General features: G+C 52.4%; 1 pseudogene; it reads left to right on the plus strand.

Moving 5' to 3' along the window:
- Positions 1 to 1238: 1238 nt before the first annotated feature.
- Positions 1239 to 3029, plus strand: LOC112079555 (dual specificity protein phosphatase 16-like; annotated as a pseudogene).
- The last annotated feature ends 1974 nt before the right edge of the window (positions 3030 to 5003 follow it).

Genomic DNA, 5003 nt, shown 5'->3' on the forward strand with positions numbered 1-5003 from the left:
AGCCCTGTGAGGGGCTCTAGTGATGGTAGCCCTGTGAGGGGCTCTAGTGATGGTAGCCCTGTGAGGGGCTCTAGTGATGGTAGCCCTGTGAGGGGCTCTAGTGATGGTAGCCCTGTGAGGGGCTCTAGTGATGGTAGCCCTGTGAGGGGCTCTAGTGATGTAGCCCTGTGAGGCTCTAGTGATGGTAGCCGTGAGGGGCTCTAGTGATGGTAGCCCTGTGAGGGCTCTAGTGATGGTAGCCCTGTGAGGGGCTCTAGTGATGGTAGCCCTGTGAGGGGCTCTAGTGATGTAGCCTGTGAGGGGCTCTAGTGATGGTAGCCCTGTGAGGGGCTCTAGTGATGGTAGCCCTGTGAGGGGCTCTAGTGATGGTAGCCCTGTGAAGGCGTCTAGTGATGGTAGCCCTGTGAGGGGCTCTAGTGATGGTAGGCCTGTGAGAGGCTCTAGTGATGGTAGCCCTGTGAGGGGCTCTAGTGATGGTAGCCCTGTGAGGGGCTCTAGTGATGGTAGCCCTGTGAGAGGCTCTAGTGATGGTAGCCCTGTGAGGCGGCTCTAGTGATGGTAGCCCTGTGAGGGGCTCTAGTGATGGTAGCCCTGTGAGGGGCTCTAGGGATGGTAGCCCGTGAGAGGCTCTAGTGATGGTAGCCCTGTGAGGGGCTCTAGTGATGGTAGCCCGTTGAGAGGCTCTAGTGATGGTAGCCCTGTGAGGGGCTCTAGTGATGGTAGCCTCAGCAACGTCTCTACCGATGTCCTGTGTTACACCGTTAGAAATGACTCCTGTCTTGACCCTTGACCCTCTAGGTTTTTCCCAACTCTGGAACAACCCGGTGTGTTACAGCATCACTACCGATGTCCTGTGTTACACCGTTAGAAATGACTCCTGTCTTGACCCTTGACCCTCTAGGTTTTCCCAACTCTGGAACAACCGTGTGTTACAGCATCACTACCGATGTCCTGTGTTACACCGTTAGAAATGACTCCTGTCTTGACCCTTGACCCTCTAGGTTTTCCCAACTCTGAACAACCCGGTGTGTTACAGCATCACTACCGATGTCCTGTGTTACACCGTTAGAAATGACTCCTGTCTTGACCCTTGACCCTCTAGGTTTTCCCAACTCTGGAACAACCCGGTGTGTTACAGCATCACTACCGATGTCCTGTGTTACACCGTTAGAAATGACTCCTGTCTTGACCCTTGACCCTCTAGGTTTTCCCAACTCTGGCATCACTACTGATGTCCTGTATGTTTCTGTCTTTCCTCTTCAAAGTTCGTGAAGGAGAAGAGGCCCACCATCTCTCCTAACTTCAACTTCCTGGTAGTCATGGCTGGACTTTGAGAAGAAGATCAAGACTCCTGGAAGGTCGGAGAAACAGAGAGACCATCGGGGTCAAACCCTCTCCCCTCCTCCACCCCCCACTAGAGCAGGACCCCCCTAACCCTACCTCTAGCCTCCCAGACCTGCCCTGCCATGCTGGAGCCCCTGACCCTGCCGTGTGTCCTGCCCCCTGGCCTCCAGAGGAGAGGCTCCTGGCCCAGGCTCTTCCGGGCTCCAGCTGGACCAGGGGACGGAGGACAGCGCTGCCCGGCTGAAACGGTCCTTCTCTCTGGACATCAAGTCGTACAGGGAGCCAGGAGGCGGCAGCAGCGCCCCCGTGAGGCCGTACCCCCACCCTACATCCCACCCCGGAGCCCAGGAGTATTATAATCCATCCGGGAGCTTCAAGGAGCCTGCTGGGAAACCGTGTCAGTTCTCTCCCGTGAAGGAGATGTCAGAGCAGTCGACACCSGAGCCGAGCCCTGACAAGGAGCAGGAAGACGGTGCCGCAGACCCTGCTGCTCCTGTAGTCTCCACCACAAGCAGCACCACTACCAGTACCACTACCAGTACCACCACCTCCAACCAGCCCAGCATGAAGCAGCCCAGCCAGGCTACGCCTCCTCCGCCTCCCCTCTCCTGTTCCCAGCCGCTCCACCGAAGCGGCAGTATGGAGGAGAGCTCTAACCCCACGCCTAACCACACTCCTCACACCACCGGCTTCCTGTTCGGCCTATCACGTTCCCAGCAGCACCTGTCCAAGCCCGCCCCTAACCTAGGCTCCGCCCTGAAGGGCTGGCACTCCGACATCCTATTGGGTCCCGTCACCGTGTCGTCGGGGGGATGGTACCTCTCCGAGTCGCACCGCTTCTACTCCACCTCCGCCATCTTAGGAGGCGGGGCCAACATTCTWGGGGGTGGCAGCGTGGCGGCGTACAGCGTGAGTCAGGGGTTGGAGGAGGTGCGGCGGCGCGGGCGGCAGAGGAACGGCGACCGCGGGGACTCGCGGAGGAGCTGGCACGAGGAGAGCACCTTGGAGAAGCAGCTGAAGAGATGGAGCTGTCAGATGGAACTGGGAGACAGGATGAGAGGAGGAAGGGAGACGAGATCCAGGGAAGAGATGGGGAGTCACAGCAGCTTCTCAGGAAGCATGGAGCTCATAGAGGTGTCCTGAGAGGGACAATYTGGCCTCCAGTCCGCKKCCATTACGGAATRGTTGATTTGAATGGAGACGTCCGTTCTAGGGAGTATAACATCCCCAGATCAGACCCGTGTTGAGGGACTTGTTCTGCACGCGTCTTATTATCCCACTAGGGACTTGAACCTTGAACTGATCTAAGCGGCTCTATGTGTACTTGTGTCGCGACAGTTGGCATTAATGTAGTTTGAACTTTGACCTGGAAGCAGAAAGCAGCTGTGTGATGATGATGAATGGCTATATGAAGAGGTGAACTCTGAGAGGACTGAGACAAACTGAGTCTTTTGTTTCATTTATTTCTGATTGTTGATGATCGTCGTCAACAGCAGTAGATGTCTGCCTGGCGTTGGATACATGGAGCTTTTATGAAGCCTTAAGAAGTCTTTATGAAGCGTTATGAAGTCTTTATGAAGCCTTAAGAAGTCTTTATGAGCCTTATGAAGTCTTTATGAAGCTTTATGAAGTCTTTATGAGCCTTAAGAAGTCTTTATGAAGCCTTAAGAAGTCTTATGAGCCTTATGAAGCTTTATGAAGCCTTATGAGTCTTTATGAAGCCTTATGAAGTCTTTATGAAGCCTTTAGAAGTCTTTATGAAGCCTTAAGAAGTCTTTATGAAGCTTAAGAAGTCTTTATGAAGCCTTGAAGAAGTCTTTATGAAGCCTTAAGAAGTCTTTATGAAGCCTTATGAAGTCTTATGAAGCTAAGAAGTCTTTATGAAGCCTTAAGATTATGAAGTCTTTATGAAGCCTTAAGAAGTCTTTATGAAGCGTTATGAAGAACGAGACCAGAGATCCTTGATATCCCTGTGTCAAATCATCCAATACCTCACACATCCAAATTAGAGGCTTCTCCTGTTCCTCTGTCTTCTTCTGATTGACAATTCAAATCTCAGGTCTTATTTGAGCAGCAAGAAAAGATGCTTGAACAACCGAACAGTTCCCGAACAGTCCCGAACAGTTCCCGAACAGCTCCCGAACAGTTCCGAACAGTCCCGAACAGTTCCCGAACAGTCCCGAAGTCCCGAACAGCTCCGAACAGTTCCCGAAAGTTCCCAACAGCTCCCGAACAGTTACAGCTCCGAACAGCTCCCGAACAGTTCCCGAACAGTTCCCGAACAGCCGAACAGCTCCGAACAGTTCCCGAACAGCTCCCGAACAGCTCCAACAGTTCCCGAACAGCTCCCGAACAGCCAGTTGGTAAGCATGGCGCTTGTACCCAAGGGTTGTAGGTTCGATTCCCAGGGCCACCAGACGTAAAATGTATGCACGCATGACTGTAAATCACTTTGGATTAAAGCGCTAAACATTATATATTATTAACGAACGGTGTGGTTGTGGGTTTTGTCTGATATGGTTTGGTAAAGGAATGATGTAATGATTGATACCTGTGGTAAAGGAATGATGTAATGATTGATACTGTGGTAAAGGAATGATGAATGATTGATACCTGTGGTAAAGGAATGATGTAATGATGATACCTGTGGTAAAGGAATGATGTAATGATTGATACCTGGGTAAAGAATATGTAATGACTGATACCTGTGGTAAAGGAATGATGTAATGACTGATACCTGTGGTAAAGGAATGATGTAATGACTGATACCTGTGGTAAAGGAATGATGTAATGATTGATACCTGTGGTAAAGGAATTATGTAATGACTGATACCTGTGGTAAAGGAATGATGTAATGATTGATACCTGTGGTAAAGGCTTTGAATAAGTTCTACCACTTCAGCTGACCTGAGACCAGTGGTCCCATCACAGACATGAACCCTGACCTGAGACCAGTGGTCCCATCCCTGACCTGAACCCTGACCTGAGATCAGTGGTCCTGACCCAGACCTGAACCCAGACCTGAGACCAGTGGTCCTGAACCCTGACCTGAGACCAGTGGTCCCATCCCAGACCTGAACCCTGACCTGAGACCAGTGGTCCTGACCCAGACCTGAGACCAGTGGTCCCATCCCAGACCTGAACCCTGACCATGTACCAGTTGTCCTGAACTCTGACCTGAGACCAGTGGTCCTGACCCAGACCTGAGACCAGTAGTCCTGACCCAGACCTGAACCCTGACCTGAGACGTCTGTTCAGCTCCCTCAGTGGTGGGACGTGTGTGAGAGATGGTAGGTCTGTTATGGGGTTGTGTTGCTGTGTCAGAATATAGCTAGTTTTACAACAGACAATGTGGTCTAAAGTCAGGGATGGGACCACTGGTCTCAGGACAGAGGTTCAGGTCTGGGTCAGGACCACTGGTCTCAGGACAGGGGTCAGGTCTGGGTCAGGACCACTGGTCTCAGGACAGGGGTCAGGTCTGGGTCAGGACCACTGGTCTCAGGTCAGGGGTCAGGTCTGGTCAGGACCACTTGTCTCAGGACAGGGGTCAGGGCTGGGTCAGGACCACTGGTCTCAGGACAGGGTCAGGTCTGGGTCAGACCACTGGTCTCAGGTCAGGGGTCAGGTCTGGGTTCAGGACACTGGCTCAGGACAGGGGG

This window comes from Salvelinus sp. IW2-2015, unplaced genomic scaffold (genome assembly GCF_002910315.2).
Source record: "Salvelinus sp. IW2-2015 unplaced genomic scaffold, ASM291031v2 Un_scaffold8452, whole genome shotgun sequence".
Taxonomy (NCBI): Eukaryota; Metazoa; Chordata; class Actinopteri; order Salmoniformes; family Salmonidae; genus Salvelinus; species Salvelinus sp. IW2-2015.